This window comes from Equus przewalskii, chromosome 25 (genome assembly GCF_037783145.1).
Source record: "Equus przewalskii isolate Varuska chromosome 25, EquPr2, whole genome shotgun sequence".
Lineage (NCBI taxonomy): Eukaryota > Metazoa > Chordata > Mammalia > Perissodactyla > Equidae > Equus > Equus przewalskii.
In genome coordinates, this window is record NC_091855.1 from 42,724,204 (window position 1) to 42,744,768 (window position 20,565).

The 20,565-nt window shown below is 48.1% G+C and overlaps 1 long non-coding RNA gene across 1 annotated transcript; it reads right to left on the minus strand.

The window, feature by feature from the left end:
- Positions 1 to 1,457: 1,457 nt before the first annotated feature.
- Positions 1,458 to 20,285, minus strand: LOC139079221 (uncharacterized). Its single transcript, XR_011532599.1, has 5 exons — positions 19,817 to 20,285; positions 13,631 to 13,947; positions 9,106 to 9,192; positions 4,360 to 7,089; positions 1,458 to 3,237 (listed from the first exon to the last, which is right to left on the minus strand). It is a non-coding gene; the product is annotated as an uncharacterized lncRNA (long non-coding RNA).
- Positions 20,286 to 20,565: the final 280 nt, after the last annotated feature.

Below are 20,565 nucleotides of genomic sequence, written 5' to 3' on the forward strand. Positions count from 1 at the left end.
GCAGGAGGCCTGTGTTCCTCACTCTGTGGACGTTTCTATATGAACACCAGGGGGCAAGGCTCACTGGAGGCCTTCCTGGAGGTTGGCTATGACAGTTCTCAACCACCTCCTCCTACAGAGGCCACCTCTCCCAGATAACCCATGTTAACAACCTGGTGTGTGCCCTTCTGCATCTTGTTCCATGCTTATATGAACATATGCAAGGAGATCCATACAAGTACCTATGCAGACTACCATTGCCTCATGAGACAGATATTATTAGAATTAAAATTTTAAATATTTAATACAAATCTTCATAAAAACAATAAAATTTAAAATAAATATTTTTAAATATTTAAAAATAAAGAAACTGAAACTCTGATTCAAGATCATGTGCTAAAAAGTGGAGCTGCTGGGATTCGGACCCAAGGCCATCAGACTCCGAAGCCCACACTCTTCTCGCGACACTGAGCCCCGGACATCTCACTGTCTTGTCAGCATCCGTCTTGGTGACAGCCTTGAGTCCCCCTCCAGAGCACTGTCACTCATTCTGATTGCTCACGGAAGTGAAAGTGGTTAAGCGTTCTCCTCCGAGCCCTGTGCTCTCTGTTCCAAGCCCTTTGTGAACACCGGATGCCGCTGCCCACTCAACCTTGCCAGTGAACTTAATTTGCATCTGCTCTGAGCCTCAGTCCATCAGATTATTTCTTTTCCTAATTTTACAACGAAAATTTTTCTTTATGCTTTTGCTCTTGCAAACGCGAGAGAGATAAAGAGTCCACCAAAGCTATCTGCTTTCCACGGAGGAAATGGAATGCAGGAAGAGGGAGTGATTGAGCTGGAGTCATTCTGCCAATCTTTGTTTCCATTGTCTCCCCTGCTTCTCAAACTTCTGTTTCTAACCTTCATCACTGTTAGCAGGTCCAAAGTGTGCCAAAGTCCTTCAGGGATGCACCATGGGACAAGTGTTTGACAAACAGTAATAGAATACCAGGCACACTGGGGATGCAAAGATGAGACAGGAAAAGTGTCTGTCCTCAAAGAGGGTGCAGTCAGTCCTGAAAGCTGCATACACACATCACGACAGAGTGTACAACACCACCGACGTGGATAAAGCACTATGGAGCAAGCACAGAGGAGAGAGAGCAGATCAGTTGCTAGTGGGTGGCGTTTCCATCGTGGGTGAAGTCAGTAGTATTTCCCATAAGATGTTAGCAGGTGCCTAAGAAAAAGGATTCCGTGGTCGCAGGGGATGAGAAAGTGCTGGGTGAAACTGAGGCAAGCAGCATTCTTGAGCTGGCCATGAAATCTTTCTCTCCTCCTCCCCAAGAAATATCTTATATTCCCTGGAACATGGTTTGGGAGTTGCTGAAACAGGGTAATCTAAGTTTTGTCCTGACCTCAGCAATTTGAAACATGCAACCAACAATGGCTGCATCTTGTTTTCTTCTCCTTAGGTCAGTAACGAGATACGAGACTTTTGTGTCTTGCCAGAATTCTTTATTTATTTACATTAAAAAAGAAAAAAAAATAGTATAACCACCAACAAAGGTTTCCCTCTCTTTTGTACTAATATACTTGAGACTCAGCTTTTACCTTGCTGGAGGGAGAGCTTAATTACTTACAGGTTTTTCTAGAACAGTCCTCAGTTCAACCCTACCACAGTTTACACTGCAACCCACATTACAGAACTCCACTGGCATTTGGCTCCTCGGTGTCCTTCTTTAGAGTGGTAACGCTGTGCTTTCAACGATATACACAGAAAAGTTTAGGAAATACCAACCATCTGAGACTGCATGGATCCGGCCATCGGCCCTTCTGCTCTGAAAATCGCAGGATGGATTTCACCCTCTCCCCAGCCCCGAAAGATGTCAGGAGTTCAGATTCCCACTCAAACGAATTGTGTGTGTGCTCACTCGGAAATCAGTGGCCAAAAGGTGGACACTCGTAAGCGAATTCCCTTGGAAAACGGTGGCCTCTGGAAGAGGCCTTGGGAATGTGAAAGAAACTGGAAAAAACAGATTCTCACTCCCACAAGGAAACTTCAGGAAACAGAACATTTCTTTCCCAAATTGCTTTGAAATGATTAGCCAACAAATTCCAGTTTGTTCGTAGTCTGTAAATGATCTCGCAGAGTCCAGAAAAGACAGACTTCTCTGGGCAACCTTTGCCCGTGCACAAACAATCAGGACCTGAAGCCTACCCGTGCTTAAGAAAGCCGCTCTGCAATGGCGCATGCGCAGTTGACATTACCATGGTCCCAAGGGTGATGTCTTCAAGAGGGATGATCAGTTTAAAGAGGATTACATCCTGGCTCTCCCTCAACCTGCTCCCTCCCTCTCTATCAGGGAATCAGGACAGTCTGAGCCCTGTGGAGACATTCTCCACCCCCAACCAGAGCCCCATCAGGGCCAGGCTATCTTCTCAAAAGGGATGATGACCTTCCTCCTTGCGTCTGGATGAGCCTCAGAACCAGCGTTTCTAAAGAATACAAGAAATGACGGCGCCTCCCCCGCAATAAAAACAATTTTATGGGTGACTAATCAGCAATAATGTTGCAAATGACCTGCCTGCGAAATCGGCAGTGCCTGGAGATCTAAATTACTCTAATTTTTCTCCCCCCAAAATTAGGTATCATATTATAATTTCAAGTAATGCAAGAGCAATTTCTCCCTTCATTGGATACCAAGCTCAAGATGTTACAGGAAAAAGAAATAGCTTTTCCTGCTGATATGAGAAATTTAAAAGAGAGACAAGTGTGAGCAAACAAAAGCTGTCACATCAAATCCTGTGGGGAAAAAAATCTAGAAAAAATGCCAGAAACGCTCAAGTCTAAATAAAGTCATTTATTTGTTATTTTAACCCCTTCGCTGGCAGAGTTACTGGCAGAGGCCAGTTAATCCTCCACGGTTGGGATTTACTGAAGACAGCTCTCTTGTGCTCATAATAACTGTCGTCTTGTCATGTTTCTCCTGGTCTCTGGTCTCCTAAAGGGTTTCCCAACTCAGAGAGCTGTTGGTACTCTTCTGGTCCTAACTTCTCCGTGGGTATCATTTCTGCAGAAAATTCAAGCTTATCCACTTTCCACCAGAGTAAGCAAAGAAAGCAGACTGTGAGTTCCCAAAGGGCAGCAGCCACACACCGTTCATGTGCTTCTGGTGGATGGTAGGTATTCAGTAGAATGTGGTGGAAATCGTTTCTTGAATTTAGTTCCCCAGGCAGCTAACAGGCAACCCGAAGATACGACTCCAAGGCCAACTAGAAAAGTGGAGAAACAAATTGGATCTAGGGTTCGTCCCTTCTCCTCCTTGGTCAAATTCATAAGACTGTTTCCTATGTCAAGATTATGTGCTTTTATAAAAATTGCATAAGATAAGGTTGGTGAAAGAGCATTGCTAATGACGGTCTGTGGACATAGAGGGAAATAGTCCCAAGTAAAATATATCGACTGGGCGCTCACTCTGTGCACTACAGTGGACCCTGAGATGAGTAAGTCACAGCCTCTGTCCTCGAGAATCTACCCCCATCCGCCTCCTGCGCAATCCTCTGTCAACACAGTAAGGCTTCTGTCTCCAATAAATCACTTTGGCCATGGCTACCAGAACCTGTCAACTGAGAGAGTCCCACAGACTCAGCTCTCCCCGACGCTCCGAGGACTCGACATTCTCATTCTCCGCCTTTCTCCCGAGTCCCCATCCTACAGGTCCCTTCACCTTTCCCCAGTAGGAGTCCCACTGCCGTGAGCTGCCATGTACCTGTGGCTCCAAGAGGGGAGCCTGGGAGCTGTTCTGGGTCCTCGCCTCTTGCCCACGGCCAGTCCCAACTTCTCAGCATGGCCTACAAAGCCCCCGATGGTCATGAGGTCCCCCCACCTCTGCAGCCCTACACCCTTGAGCCCCTATGCGTCAAACATGCTCCTCATCTCTGCTCAGGCTGCTCCTTCCGGTGCTGGGCTCACAGCCACTGCACACGCCAGGGCACACCCTGTCTCCTGCTTCCGGGTGTCCCACACCTGCATTTCTCTCCTGGGCTCCTCAGCGCCATGCACCGCACTCATACAGGTTTGTGCACCTGATCACCCTATAGTGACAAGTGCCTTGAGGCGGGGTAGGTCCTTAAAATGGGACTGAGTGAGTGATGCTTAATCTGTCCACCAAAGGCAACTCCCTTGGGTTTTTAACAGGTAATATCAGCTTTCAAAAGGAGTCTGCTTAAATGAGGTGCCGGGCTCCTCCAAGTTCTTCACCGTCAGGATGAATGTGCAGAGGTTCCATCCAGAACCACACACTCCTTGGCCTCATTTGACCGTTTCTCCATATTCCCCGCTTTCCCCCCATCCCTCTGCACCTTTATTTTAGGACTTTCTCGGTTGTTCCTCACCTCGTACGGATTGACTGTGAGTGGGAGAGAAGGTGCCTCATGGTGACCACCTGCTTCTCCAACGTGCTGCGTTCTCAGCATCGCAAGTGGCCCCAGACTCCTTCAAGTCAGTGCCGGAAGGAGCCAGCCCGCGAGCGCTCCCCCTGTGTGGGGCTCCAAGGTACGCGAGGGGAGTGCAGCCGTGTGTTCTCAGCCCAGACATTTTGATGTGGGTTCTGTGTGGGAGAGTAAAAGATGCACACACTCTCCACGAGTCTAGAATTTGTGGTCTGTGTTATCTCACAACTTCAGATTTGGAAGAGGTATTTTAATTTCTTATGAGTTGTGAATAATTATGTAATTCTGGCACCTTCTTAAAACTAAGATATTTCAAACTGACTCCCATAGCCTGGAGCTGACATCCTTCTGGGAACTTTGTTTTTCTCCTTTGGGTTTTGAGCCGAGGGTCTGCCAAACAAATTCTCTAGGCCGTTAAAACCGTTCACGATGGGGAGCCATCGTGTAGCCAACAGTAAAGGAAAATCTTTCTCCCCTCTCAATATTAATTCTCAAAAATGGCTCCTGAAACACAATTGCTGCTTGCTCTCACCAGCGCGCCCACTTTCCGATTTGTTTCCAAACCACTGCAGCCTTTAGGGCTGTGGAATCTCTCAAACGTGCTATTTTGGTCTTGTTTGTAAACTAGTCATGTGTTCTTTGAAATTCCTCCTTGGGTCTTTCTGATTCTTTTTCAGTTGTTTAAGAACCTAGGGGAAGGTTCGAGGAGATCACATCATCAAATGCCACTATGTTCTAAGTTCTCAATGGCCTATCAATGTGTTTGATTGATTGATTGATTGATTGATTGATTTTTCTAAGATTGGCCCTGAGCTAACATCTGTTGCCCATCTTTCTCTCTCTCTCTCTCTTTTTTTTTTCTCCCCAAAGCCCCAGTACATAGTTGTGTATCCTAGTTGTAAGTCATTCTAGTTCTTCTATGTGGGATGCCGCCACAGCACGGCTTAATGAGCGGCGCATAGGTCCGTGCCCAGGATCCAAACCAGTGAACCCCGGGCCGAGAAGCAAAGCACGCTAACTTAACCACTGGGTCACGGGCCAGCCCCTACCAGTGTACTTTAAATTGTTTACCACAAGGTACTGCTCTATGAAATGCCTTCCATTCTGGATTCATCCTGTCAATCATTAAGTCAGTTGGTCATCAATATTTCTGAGCACGTACAACATCCCAGACTCTGTTCGGAGCACTGGGAATGCAGGGGGAACGGGCAGGTGAAGTCACGGATCCACGAGTGAGGTTTACACTCTAATATCACCCTTAGCTGACTTCATGACATTCACATGAGGAGGTGATCATTTCGTAAATACAGACAAGAGACTGTCAGTAGTTAGGTTATGCTTATCTTTTTTCTCAGGGCCTAAGTTTTTTTTTCTCATATGTGTTTCAGATTCCTAGCTGGAGGAATATCAAAAGAATCTGAATATCACCATCTGGAAGTTATGCCATGGACTCCAGTGGGCAGGATTAGAGCTGGGTTTCTCTTCTCCTCTAAAAGTATATTTCTTCTGCTTCGAAATGAGCACAAACACATCTGAGTTCCTAATGAGACTGATCCAGAGTCTAAAAGTCACTTATTCCTCACCTTCTCCCCTCCGCCTGCCCGGGTCCTTGGGGCTGTCTAGTGTCGAGGGACTTGGGTGGGGGGACGGGGCTCCCTTCGAGGATATTTGATCACCGCTGACTTCACTCAACCAGCAAATCAGACGTGCTGACATCCACGAATGTCAGAAATGCAGTACCCTGCCCCTCGCTAAGCAGTCTGTTGATCTGTCTGGGTCCCAGTTGTTTAATAAAGCTCCAGGGAGACATTCCAGCTTCAATGGCATGCAGCCACCAAGCAGAATCTCACTACTGTTACTGCCCTTTACCAGCATTCCCATGTTGATGTTCAACTGGTTACTTTTGAAACTACTCGTTTTCTTAAGAAACGGAAGATTGTTATTTAAAAACGCTGACTCTTTACACCCCCAGTATATCACTTTTATATTTATCAGTCTCTTCATGTCCACCCAGAAATTTTCTTCTCTCTCAGTGTGGTTCTCTCTCCTCCTTGCAGCCCGTGAGCTCCTGAGAGAAGACTCTCTCAGTACCCGGTACTTGAGAGATACTCAGTAAACACAGAACGACCTTTAAAATTAAAATTGCATTAGCTATTAGTTAACAGTTTTCCTTGTACGTGGAATCCATATTTATAACATAATATCAATTCTTTCTTAAAGTTTCACAGGACAGATTCAATTTGGAAACATCCTCGGGTTATCACGCTGTGGTGATTTTGTTCAAACTGGGTAAACGTTTCTAAATTCCTACGAGAGGCAGCCGATGACACAGGTCTGTTTCAAGCCGAATTCGAAACCCTTGCCACCGTGAAATTTGCCCAACGGGTCCTGTTCATACCCATTCGTATTTATGATTATATAGCTTGAATATAATAAGCTGTCACTGAAGACGACAGGTCCCCAGATGCCTCCTTCCTACCGCGAGGTAGCATCACACAGTCACGAAGACGCGGGCTCTGGAAGTCTGACGCCGGGTGTGACTCTTCGCTGGACGTTGGGTGAGGCATTTAGCCCCACTGAGCTGCAATTTCCTCACCTGCAAGATGCAGATGATAAGAGTATCCATCTCTCCGGACTGATATTGGGAATAAATGCATCAGCACAGGCAAAGCCCTGAGAACAGAACCAGAGCCAGTCAGCAAGTGACTCAGGCGGGCTCAGTAAACCCCTGTAGCTACAAGACCACGTAACTGAAGACACAGGACCGCACAGGAGTTTAGGGCGAGGTCCTCTTTGGGGGAAAAAATATAAGCGGTTTTGGTACATTTTATAATAATGTATTACCCAATCCTTACTCAGAACTTCAAGGGAAAATGTCATTTCATAAACAAGACACATCTAGCCTCTGTCTACACACGCAAACCAGTCTTCAACATCAGCCACATGCACTCAAACAACTGATCATTAACCATATTCTATACAAATAGGTTTACATTCGTGGACCCGATCCTCCCTATTTTTTACCAAGTCACCTTAAATATGTCATCAGAAAGGTTTGTAGTGGACAGATTTGAACCTAATTTTATAGCTTGAAAGTAAATTAATAGTATTTTTGTATTCACATTCTAAAATACTAGATATGTAAGGTATTTTAGTGCTGGGCCTATTCCAGTGTCGATAAACAAAGTTCCCTCAACATTTACAATGTGATCCGGCTCTGGTATCCAGAATGAACTGGGTAGGGAATCATCTGGATTTTTTAAAAGTTTCTCAGGCCCTTATTAAGATAAGAAGTTGGCAGGGCCTTTATGTGGGGAAGCAATTCATGGAGTAAGTGGGCTCTCTCTTCTCTCCAACACAGAGACACGACGAGGTGGGAAAGCTCTTTGTGAAAAACAGTGTGCTCAGCAGAACAGATCTGGAGAGGGCAGGACTGGACAAAATCCGTTGGCTCACGTTACCACTGACTTATCTCACAGGTCCTATTGTGATTGCTGCCTCCAGCTTGTATAAAAGTAAACTGCTTCAGAAAGCAATTGCTTCTTTTTCAGCTGGGATGGTGTTATTATACCAAGTGGCATCTATCACGCCCCCCCATGTTGTAAATGGGCTCCTGCAGCTACTCTTGGTGACATTAGCTAATCTTCACACAGCAGAAGGAATGTGAGGTTCTGGAAGGTTCCACAGCTTGCCCAAGGCCCAGGGCTGAGCCAGATCTGCCCAAGGCCATCTTCTGCAGTCCATGTCCTTTTCCTTCCACCTTGCTCAGGCCTCCCTCTGTGACGGACCAGCCTGGACACCACCTTCTGGGAGCACCTGGGGAACTGGCCAACTCTGGGGCTCTGGCTGCCCTTTTCCACAAGGAGGAAGAGGAAGGAAGACTTCCTCCTACATCCCCAGTGGTGTCAGGGGAGACAGCCTCTGAGGTCGCCATTGCCCAAGCCCTTCCTCTCTCCTGCTCTCCTGTAGGCGACAAACAGGCACACACTCACACACACACACTCACACACACTCATACACAAGAGCTGCTGATTCCAAGCTAAAGTTGGCTGTAGGGACCCTCCTTGGCTCCAGAGCAGACAAGGGGCTGATACCAGCCCTGCTGCTGTCATCTGACAGCTTGCAAAATATATAAAATGGCCAGACACATTTAATACACACAGACACACACACACACACACACACACACACACCCAACAACCTAATAACTTCCATGGGTAACAAATTTATAAATCTTTGTAAGACTCAGATATTGAGAAGGGACATAATCATATTAACAGATGATAGGCTAATACTCTTAATATGTGGTTTGAGAAAAACACATGACTCATAAGACAAATATGCAACCACGCTAATTTTTCTAACTTTGTTTCTGTAAGATCCTGTTTTCTCCTTAACGATTAATTACATCATTATGCTCCGTGCTCAGTACCTTACCTGGGTTCTCAGGTTAGTCCCTACGGCAGCTCTCTGTTGAAGACACCGACACTCACATCCTTTGCAGACGAGGAAACGGGTGTAGAGATACCCAGGAACTCGCACGCAGTCCCAGCAGAAGACCTGGAGCTGGCCCTGAGGCAGTCGGCTTCTGGAGGCCAGACGCCCAACCCCTAAGCTATGTTTGTATTTTCACTGAGCATCTTTCTCCTTAAAAGTTCCAACAACTTAGCCACCTATTAGTCAACTCACCTTCTCCACCGTGCTGAAGAGTAGAAACGAGCCGATACTTTCACAGAAGGAAGGTGCCTTTCCCCGTCCATCCCGATCTATAGGGAACTACACAAAATATCCATATAAATGATACGTTAGTAATGCGCACACATAAGACGGTTAACTTGAAAGTGATTTCAAACAATAGTGGAACTACTTTCCATCCGCTGTAGATTCAATCATTGTTTGGTTGAGGTTTACTATTGGGCGATACAAGCGTTGGACTCTGGGAACAAGAATAAAAAGTACAGGGTTCTTCTTGTCCCCAGAAATCAAAATTGCGTTGTACAGATAAGCTGCATATTCTAGAAAGTTCTGATTTTCATCTTTCATGAAGATAAATTGATTCAGCACTAGCAGCTCACTTATCAAAAATGGAGGAAGGAAGGATGAAAGGATTTCCTAGGGAGGAAAAAAAAAAAACCCCGCGCTTTGCATACCCTAAGAATGGTCCCTCTTCCATGGCCAAAAAAAAGGCCACCGTTATCCAGGCCGTGTAGCAGATTCCCTGCTCCCGGGAATCAATGGGAGCTTGACTGAGCCACAGAGCAGATGCAACTTTGCATGAAGCTAGTAATATTGCTCATGCTTTCCTATTTTTAATATGCTACAAAACTGTTTCATCGTTTCAAAAAGTTTTTCACAGATTAAATTACACTGCTTTAACTTAAAACCAGTGGGGTAGATATTTCTCTTTTTCTTTTGGGGGGGTAGGTTTTGGAATCATTTTTTAAAAATCAAAGCCTGATTCCCCCACCATCACGGCTGCTGACTTGGGTACTTGTCTTCCAGAGTGATGAGCTCCGTGCTGAATACTGATTTGAAGTGCGGTTCAGCGTGGAGACTTAAATTGTCCTTCCCACAACTTTATCTGAGAAGCCTGACAATAGTGACAATCACAGGACTAGTTTTATTGGGTAAAACTATTCTATCTGCAATTTACTCTGACAGGCTCCACAATTTTTAAGTGCAATTAAATCCTAAGAATTTGCCCAGAAAAAAAAATTCTATCACATTTTTTAAAAAATTTTTTAAGAGGAGAAAAAACAGTTGACTTGAACAACTAATTACTAACTGGTTGCTCTTTAAAAAAAAAAAAATGGAAAAAGAAAAGAAAAAAGTATTTGGCTGAGCCCAAAATCAATTTCATCGCACAGACAAGCAGCTTCCTGGGCCTGAGAGAGAGGCCTGCCTGGAAGTTGTCGGCATTCTGACCAGTGCTTCAAGCCACTGCTGCATCCACAGCTACAAAGTGAAGGCTTTACCACATTCTGGGAAGAAAATGTGAAACGTGCAGAAGACATTCTTAGAAATTGCTCTCACCTGATTCCCCTCAGCAAGCGCAGAACAGCTGGCTCCAGAACAGGTGGGAGCTCTTGCTTCTGTGCTGCGGTCCACACCCCCGCCTCCCTCATAAGCCCGGAAAAGGAATGCAAGATACAGCTCAAGCGAGCCAGACCGAGCCTCCCCATCAGACCAGACACGGGGCCGGCGGGGGGTGAAGCCTGTCTCTGTAACGGTCTGGGGATACGTTCATAAACGTAATTGGTCTAACTGCTTGGCTTCTGCGAGACTTGAGTTGCCTTTCTAATCCACAGGGAGGTCACTGTCGTCCCAGAAACGGCCTTGAGTCCCCACCACTTCTTGGCATCACGCTCTTGAAATCTTTATTCAACAGGAAGCTAATCTGACATTGAAACAGCAACCCAGGTTACATTTGGGAAATCAAATTTTTCTTTAAGCAATGTCAAATGATCCCTAATGTTGTGGAACATTTTATATAAAATATCAACTTAATTCAGTAGAACATCTTCGATGGGACACCTTCAACCTCTGTAATGCTTGGTATCTAGGAGCAGGTAGCTCACAACCACAGACGAGCCTGAGAGAAGCCGTCTCCCGCCACCTGGCCCCTGCCCTCACCACTGCCATCAAAGCCTCTCCTCCAGCCCCAAATAGGGCTTATTGTCCTTCAGAGACGCTAAGTTGTTTGGTGGTCTTCCCTCCTCCCGGCATACCTCATGCACAGCACTGACCACCCCCTACATGGCAAAAGCTCCCTGGGCCACACGTCGTTGTCATCGTTAAAAGTCTTCCTCTGTGAGTGAAGGACCTATATAATGAAAATTACAAGGCCTTTCTGAGAGAATTGGATGACGACATAAGGAGATGGAAAGACATTCCATGTACATGGATTGGAAGAATAAACATAGTTAAAATGTCCATTCTACCTAAAGCAATCTACAGATTCAACGCCATCCCAATCAGAATCCCAATGACATTCTTTACAGAATTAGAACAAAGAATCCTAAAATTCATATGGGGCAACAAAAGACCCCGAATTGCTAAAGCAATCCTGAGAAAAAAGAACAAAACGGGAGGCATCACAATTCCTGACTTCAAAACATACTACAAAGCTACAGTAATCAAAACAGCATGGTACTGGTACAAAAACAGGTGCACAGATCCATGGAACAGAATTGAAAGCCCAGAAATAAAACCACACATCTATGGACAGCTTATCTTTGACAAAGGAGCTGAGGGCATACAATGGAGAAAAGAAAGCCTTTTCAACAAATGGTGCTGGGAAAACTGGAAAGCCACATGTAAAAGAATGAAAATTGACCATTCTTTTTCACCATTCACCAAAATAAACTCAAAACGGATTAAAGACCTAAAGGTGAGACCTGAAACCATAAGGCTTCTGGAAGAAAACGTAGGCAGTACACTCTTTGACATCAGTATTAAAAGGATCTTTTCAGACACCATGCCTTCTCAGAGAAGGGAAACAATAGAAAGAATAAACAAATGGGACTTCATCAGATTAAAGAGCTTTTTCAAGGCAAATGAAAACAGGATTGAAACAAAAAACAACCCACTAACTGGGAAAAAATATTTGCAAGTCATATATCTGACAAAGGCTTAATATCCTTAATATATAAAGAACTCTCGCAACTGAATCACAAAACATCAAACAACCCAATCAAAAAATGGGCTGGAGACATGAACAGACATTTCTCCAAAGAAGATATACTGATGGCCAATAGGCACATGAAAAGATGCTCATCATTGCTGATCACCAGGGAAATGCAAATCAAAACTACACTAAGATATCACCTTACACCCGTTAGAATGACAAAAATATCTAAAACTAATAGCAACAAATGTTGGAGAGGTTGCAGAGAAAAAGGAACCCTCATACACTGCTGGTGGGAATGCAAACTGGTACAGCCACTATGGAAAACAGTATGGAGATTCCTCAAAAAACTAAAAATAGAACTACCATACGATCCAGCCATCCCACTACTGGGTATTTATCCAAAGAGCCTGAAGTCAGCAATCCCAAAAGTCCTGTGCACCCCAATGTTTATTGCAGCACTGTTTACAATAGCCAAGACGTGGAAGCAACCTAAGTGTCCAGCAACAGACGAATGGATAAAGAAGATGTGGTAAATATATACAATGGAATACTACTCAGCTGCAAAACAGAACAAAATCATTCCATTTGCAATAACATGGATGGACCTTGAGAGAATTATGTTAAGTGAAATAAGCCAGCGAGAGAAAGATAATCTGTGTATGACTCCACTCATATGAGGAATTTAAAACTATGGACCAAGAACAGTTTAGTGGATACCAGGGGAAAGGTGGGGTGGGGGGTGGGCACAAAGGGTGAAGTGGTGCACCTACAACATGACTGACAAAGATTAATGTACAATTGAAATTTCACAAGATTGTAACCTATCAATAACTCAATAAAAAAAAAAAAAAAGTCTTCCTCTGCGGACTGTAGGCCCCACGAGGGCAGAAACCGCACCCACCTACCGTTGTACCTCAGTGCTTGGGCCAGCACTCTGGACCCATCAGACACTCCATAAATGCCTACTGAACACACGGATTAACGACAATCCTGACACAGAGACCTGGGTATAAGCCAAAAAGGTCTATGAATCCAAACCCTCAAACATCTGTGTATAGAGGACATTGGAAAAATTGTCCATCAGTGTTTCTCTTTCCTGACCTATTGACATCCGCAGGCCTTGAACTTCCCTGCTGCGATCCAGCACAGCGTTGGGCAGATAGAGCTGGAGGGAAAGAGACCACCCCGTCCTCTGGCCGTGGAGAAGCGGGGCTGAGGAACGGAGGCCTCATGATGGAGAGGGGACCCCAGGGCCCCCGGCCCTCCCTTCTCGGGCTGTTTGTTCCTTTTTCCCGGATGAGCCTGTTCTGTGCATCAACCATGCCAGCCCCTCGCCTTGATCAATGCCAGCCCCTCGCCTTGATCAATGCCAGTTCACCCTAGGACTCAATGCAGGAACCACCTCTCCAAGGACGTGTTACTGGACCCCTTCTTGCCCGGCTGGATGACAGGTCCCCCATAAATGCACCCTGTTGATGCATCTGACACAACCCCTCTCCCCTGTGACCAGCTCTCTGCGGCTCTCTCTGGGCGCTGGGTCAAGGCAGGGCCCTTTTTTTCAGAGCAGTGACTTAACCCCCTCACCTCGGGCCATTTCCGGATTCACTGTCATCCGTCCCTCCGACTCTCTTCTCTCCCGCCTACACTTTCCCCTGCTTCTCCTGATTTTAATCACGTAAAATTCAACAGATGCTTCCTACTGAAAGAGCTCTGTGCCACATCTCAAGATCTTCAGGTGCAAAGACGCGAGCAGGAGAAACGTCAGGAGGCACCTGAGACGAAAGCACGCCCCGCGGCAGGCGCGGCTCTGGGTCCCACGGCAGCTGGACGTTCAAACCCTTCGAGCTCAGGCATCCCACCAGCATGTCTTAAGTGCACGTGTCAGGTCACAGATGTTGGGCCTGTGGGAGAGAGAGGAGGCGAAGGCCACCATGTCAATCACCTTTTTAAGGCCATCCTGCTACTTCTGGCAACTCTAAAATAGGCACCCAGAGGCCCCTTTCAGAGTTTTCTCCCAAGAGCCACCTGCTGCACCCCCGCCCATTCCCTCCCAGCCCTTTCCACTCGGGGAGCACTGGCCTTCAAACCCTCCCCCCTTTTATTCTTGTGAGCTGCCATCTCCGTGAAGCTGGTACCTCTGGAATGCACACTTACGGAACCACAAGTTATTGTCAAGACCCGCTAAAAATGTGCAAGACTGAAGCAGGACCCTTCAGCTCTGAGCACAGGGTGGATTCCCGAACAGTCGAGTCCTAAACCAAATGCTCTCGGAGCCGTCGTCTTTGCTCACGACTTCCACTTTAATTTCAGAAGTGCGGTCCCACGGGTCGCACACTTGTGCCCTGCACCTTATAAAGTCTAATGAAGAATTCTGACATTTCCTGAGAGTGCACGCAGCCCGTGTGCATTTAATTTGCTCCCATGGGCCCTATGAAAAAGCTCAATCAAATTCACAAACAACTCGTGACCTTTCTTATAAAATGAAAAAGTACTAATTAAAATACACATCACATTCCCATTGAAATCGGAATGCTCACTATTTCTGCGCAAAATCTTTCTACCTCTTGAAATAGCTGATGTTTATTACAACTTAATATAGGTCACGGAGACTCGCTGAGACAAGACGGGATGGGACGGCAGAGTTTATGTAACCCAACCTCCCACCCCCCACAGGAATCCCGTCAACAGGCTGGTGGCTAAGTTTTGTCATTTTAAGGCCCTCTTAGGACCTCAGGTTCTATTACCCATGTGCAGTTTATTTTTGTTCAAAAGGTCAGAGGCAATTGAAGACAGTTGCAGCTTTTTTGACCATGGGAGAGCTTCCTAGCGGGGAGGGGGGGGCGTGGCCGTCAAAGGTCCACCGCTGTCCTTGGTGCTGTGGCCAGCCAGCGGGATGCCTCCTGCAGTCGCTCGGGTACCTAGAGGAGGACATGGGGAAATGAGCCTCGGAAATGTTAGCAAGAGTACTTTTAATATGCTGAAGTGTGGTCCTTGGTCCACAACTTTTTGTGAATTATCTGAAGATAATTCACATTCTGTAAACACCAGTGCTACAATTAAAACTGACCAATGGTCAAGGAGCTTGAAGGACCCTGGAGCTGGTATCTTTTTTTTTTTTTTAAGGAAAAGAGGCGAGCTCCTGCAATCCAGGACCACACTCCCTTACACAAAAGGCCCAGACTCCAAAAACCCAAAAGTTGTTTCATAAATTTAGCACACTACACCGAAGTGAGGCCTATTTATGCCACTGAGAGCGACTGACTATTAGTATGTTCACGTGCAAACGCCCGTGGGTTTGCTAAGGGAGGGCTTGCTCCCAGCCTGCAGAATTGCATCATTTACAGTTCCTACACTGTATTCCCTTTCTAAAATCTGAAACAAATAATTGCGAATTCTGAAAAACAGCCAACCCCAAAGGTTTGTGGACCGGTATCGTCACAGTCTGATATGAGAAGGGGCCTGGCGTCTAATTAACCTAAGAAGCATCTCACCCAGCAGCCACGTTCAGGATTAAAACCGAAAGCCTGGGCTTGACCCAAAGCCGTCCTTGCAAATACACGGACACGCAGCTCCCGCTCACCAGCGTTGGCCCGAACCCCGGTGGCAAGTCTGTGTTGGACCGTACGTCTGAAGTAGGTGTTTTTGTTTTGCTTTGTTTCTCTCTTTTTGTTCCCCCTGAAGGACAACTAGTGAACCAATTTAAACTGAACCTGAACTTACATATTTTATTAAACTGTTGAACTGGAGCAAACTCAGAACATCCAGATATACTCCAAAAATAAGGTGAACAGAATCAGCGTTTCATCTGGGGAGTCCCTGGTTGGAGGACAATGATTTCACGGATGGCAAAGGTTTAGACTGCCCGTCCATTGGTTAAAACTTCCTCAGGGAGAAAGCGAGGAAGCTTTTCAAGTTCTTAAAACAGCTTGAAAATAACGCGTGGACATTGTAAGCTGGCGGTGCCCCAAACCCGGCTCTGTGTTTCAGATACCTGCTTTTCCTTTCAATTGTCTTACTGGTAGCTGCAAAGATGAGCTGAGATCTGAAGCTCCAGAAGGAAGTTCAGTTTTCAGGTGAAGATGGAAAGTCTGGTGATGGCCCCCTTCACCCCCTTCAGACCCCCAATACATATTTAAATGCTAATACTCCTGATCTGGTTAATTTGATTAAGTGGTGAGAAATGAGACCTTGCTCGCAAATAGATCGTTAACACGTTTTCACTGAATTCTAAATGCTAAATGTTCCTCCTTCAAATTCCCGAGAGAGTTATTTTCATCATTTCCGCGTCTTCCGCGTCTTCCGTACCACAGCAACTGCTAATCTCTTTGTTCCCTGAGGAGTTTTAAAAGTGGCTTTGTTCACGTCGTTTTTATCTCGTTACTTTCATCTCATCATGAGCTATTGACCAGAGTGGAGTTTGTCATCCTCTTCAGGGCGAGGTCCTGTCGCCAGTTCTTGGGCAGGATCCAGAGCCCGGCTCCCCTGAGGAAAGGGCGTGTCTTCTGTCCCTCCAGGGCTGTGGGGATGCCACTGGAATGGCACTTTTTCAGAACCACCCAGGACCTGCAGTGGGGTTGGGCCACCTCCAGGATGAGGGGCCCGTGAGCACAGCATGCAGGTAACTGGCCAGAGGCACCGTTTCCACGAGCCTTCGCCAAGCCATGACGGCACTGTTAGAATTTCTTGCTTGTTTCTCAGGAACCTGCTCCTTTTCTTGGGCAAACCCAGAATACCCAAAGCGGACTGAACTGTTTGGATGTCTGGGTTTGCTTGTGTTTGTTTTCCTCCACTTTCTACTGCAGCCTGACCGTGTCATATTCATCTTTTAAACAATTTAAGATTCCGTTTAATTTAAATAATTGTATGTTGTTTGAGAAAGTCCAGTGACAGGTTCTAGGAGTTCAACAAAGAAGCATGCCCGCTTCTCGTGCCTCTGGGGAATGGCTGCATTTGTAACTGTTTTCCTCCTTCCTGCTCGCTGAGAGGGGAGTCTGATTTATTAAATCAACGTGCAGTTGACTGAGGGATGCCCTGCTTTCTGGGTGCCCCGTGCTGACCCAGCCCCAAGACGTGTGTAAAATGATACCTGCCCTCAAGAAGCCTCTGATGTTTTCTCCTCAACCAGAAATATTCCCAAAGTCAGGCTACAGCGTGAGAAAGAAGCACAGGGCAATGAAATACAGGTGGTGGCACCAGGCTCTCCACGACCACCGAGGGGTGGAGACCGTTCCCAGGGAGTCCGAGACGGGCCAGGTCAATGTGGGTCTGAGGGAGACAGGTGCTGCGCCTGAGAGGCACAATCTGGACAGGTGGAGAGGAAGGCAGAAGGGGTTTCATGGAGGCAGAGGGTGTGATGCAAGTCTAGAGGCAGGAAAAGTTTGTGAAAGAGTCAGTGAAGGAACCAACGTGGCTGAGGCAGAATGTCGAAGGCAGGGCTGGAGAGTGCCCAGGTAGGATTTAGAGGTCCTGAAGCCTGAAACCCTTTTCCACGCAGGCTCCAAGAGGCTGGGCGCATCTCAGCAAAGAAAATGGAGAAAGACAGTTGACTGGCTGAGGGCGCCATGTGCAGAGCAAGAGGTCAGAGGCCCAGGAGCTGGCTGACGCTGGCCCCAGGGCTGGGGGCGGGGGAATGAAAGGAGGGAAAAGGGGACAAATTTGAGAAAAATTTCGAAATAATTGATGACTAATACAAGCTATTCAAAAATTAAACACTATTTTTGCACACTCATTTTTAATTACCCCATTATAGATTTAGTAAACAGCCTGTTTCCCCCATAACTCATGCTCCTTTCATCACCATCTAAATTATAATTCCTTAGCCATGAGCTGATCACCTACTCTCCATTCCTAAAATTAATCCTGAAACTGCCAGATACAAACTTCTATTTAACAAAATGAACATCTGTGATGACACACCAGGAGCAAAATCCTAATGGTTCTAAACCTGGCACTTTGCTTTGACAACCAAATACCTATTTTTTTTGTTGTTGTTAAATACATCATTTCTTTAAAACACCTGCCTTCTTTACATATTGTCTTCGAAAAGAAGTGACTAATTTTTATTGGCAAGAACAGAAGTTACTCTCTAAAATAACGAAGGAAAAGCTATGCTCTGTAGAAGATTCGTCTGCAACATTCAATAAGGCACAAGAATATTAAGCAAAAAACCACAAATAGAACAGGGGCCAATCCCCAGTTTTCCCACGGAAAAGCCACAGCCTGATAACCTCACTCCTCTGGAATTAGGCTACTGGTGGCCGATGCAGTTCTCATGACACGGTGCAGCCGACCTGCCACAGCTCAGGGCGGCTGGATTTCCATTACAACTGCCCCCCTTCCTTCACGGCTTTTCCTCCACCCCCTTCGCCAAAGCGCAGTTACCCAGTGAGTTATAATTTGGCACTAAAATTCAATTAAGCTGAAACTTTGGTCATACGTGGTCTTCTCAGCGAAGCATAATTTCTTTGACCCATTTTCCAAATGTTAGCCAATCGATTTTAAAGCAGAGGGAGGTAAAAAGTCTGTTTCAATCGAGCTCGCATTTCTAGAAACTGGCTGGAATTTTTTAAATATTCAAACAAATAGGATGTGGGGTGACTGTATTGAAGTGCTCGAAGTTTTCATCGCACTTGTCAAACAGAGACCTCGGAGCGCTCTGCAGACGTTAATTAACGTTCACTGGGGCCTGCAAGCCGTTTCACCCCTGTGAGTTCCGAGGAGAAAGGACGCAGCCCGGGTTCAAGGCCGCGCTGTTGTCCGTCAGCTGCGGACCCAGCGATTGAAACCCTGCGGTTCCCAATGAGCCGGCGAAAGTCTGTCGAAGTATTGAGGACCCCTATTGAGAACTGTGGGAGTCTGGGCGGCTTAATGGGATTGTGTTCGGTGCTTCAGGCTCTCCTTTAAAAGATTCCATGGCACCAACGAAACTCCAATAAAAGGGCCTCTCTAATTGCTTTCTGACTTTCTATGAAACTTTCTAAGCTATGCTGACATCCTCGAGTCCAACTATGGCATTGCACAGTGGAGAAAGGCGAGACTAAGTGGGTGTGCAGGGAGAAAGCGGTTCTCAGCGAAGCGTGTGTGCGGTGGGGGGTCACTGGGGGAGGGGGGATGGGGCGGGTGTGAAATCTGTGCCGGGGAAAGAAAAATATGAGTGTTCCCTTTTGTGTGCGGACAAACAGCCGAGCGCGGGGAGGTCGGGCCCGGGGTCACGCGGCTCCGGGCTGCAGCTGCCGCCGTGGGGCGGGGGTCCCGGGCGGCCCCCGGGAGTCTCGGGCGGCGGCGGCATCAGCATTCCGGCGGCGCAAGCGGCCGCTGTCCTGGCACGACCCCGGCCCGGCCGGAGCGCGCCCCCGATCCGACCCTCGGGGCGCCCGCGCGCGGGGCCAAGGGAGCGCGGTCCGGGCGCCAGAGCAAGGTAAGCACCGCGGGGGAGCCCGCGCGCAAGGCGGCCCTCACCCCTCGACAGGGCGCACGGGCCCGCCTTCCGCCGCGCGGGGCTGGCGAGCCGACGGGAGGCTCCAGGCCCGCCCCGTGTTCCCCGCGCGCCTGGGGCCCGACGCCGCAGCCGGGACCCCCGGGAGACCCGCCAGCACGGCGCCGGGCTGGGCCTGGGCCTGGCCCCGGGGCGCGTTGGGTCTTCCTCCGGGCCCAGGAGGACGGACTGTCTCGCTCCTCTCCCGAGCCCAGGAGAGCACGAGTGACCTGCCCAGGCAGCCCATGGCGGGGGGTCACCCTCCCTCTGAACTACTACATAGGCAGCGACCTTACCAGGGTCCCGGCCGGGTGGGCGCTCGGCGTCAGCAGAGGAGGCGGCGAGTCCCCCCGGGCCCTCTGCGAGCCCCCCGCCGCCCCCTCGAGCGCTCCTCGTGCGCACGCGGGCGGATAGGGCCAGGCCTCGGCTGGGGGTGCGGGCGCGCGCATGGACCGGGGCCTCAGACGCTGCCCTGCGTCCCCACCCGGTCACCCGAGGGCGATGGCACATTGGGGGATGGAGGGGCACAGAGATGGCGGCGTCGGCAGGGCCCAGGCGCCGGCAATCAAAGGCTGGGGAGGGCGGCCCGCCGCGTTGCCCATGGCCAGGCCCAGGGCATGAAAGGATCTTTATCCTCGGGTGACACGGCTGGCGGTTTCCTCCTGCCTCCCCCTCCCGCGGCCCTAATTGGGGCCGGCTGCTAATGTGATTAAAGGCCAGTTAAATGTTTCTCGGGGCAGACGGTGGGAAGAGGCCGAGACCCCTGCCCCCTCCCTGGGTCACGCCAGGCCCCTGGTCAGGGGGTCGGTGATGGTGCCAGCGCCAGGACGGCCTGGCCAGGCGCCCGCCGAGTCTTCACCCCGAGGCAGGGAGGCCGCGGCGGGCGGGAGGGCTCCTGGGGCTTTATGTAAGCCGGTGGGCTTCGGGCCCGGCCGGATTTGGGGATTCTTTTCGCACAATTTCCATTTTCTGGCCTCTGGAACAGCGCCCTGAGCCCTCGGGGCCCTCCCCCTCCGGTGCCCAGAGCCTGCGGGGCCCAGCCGCA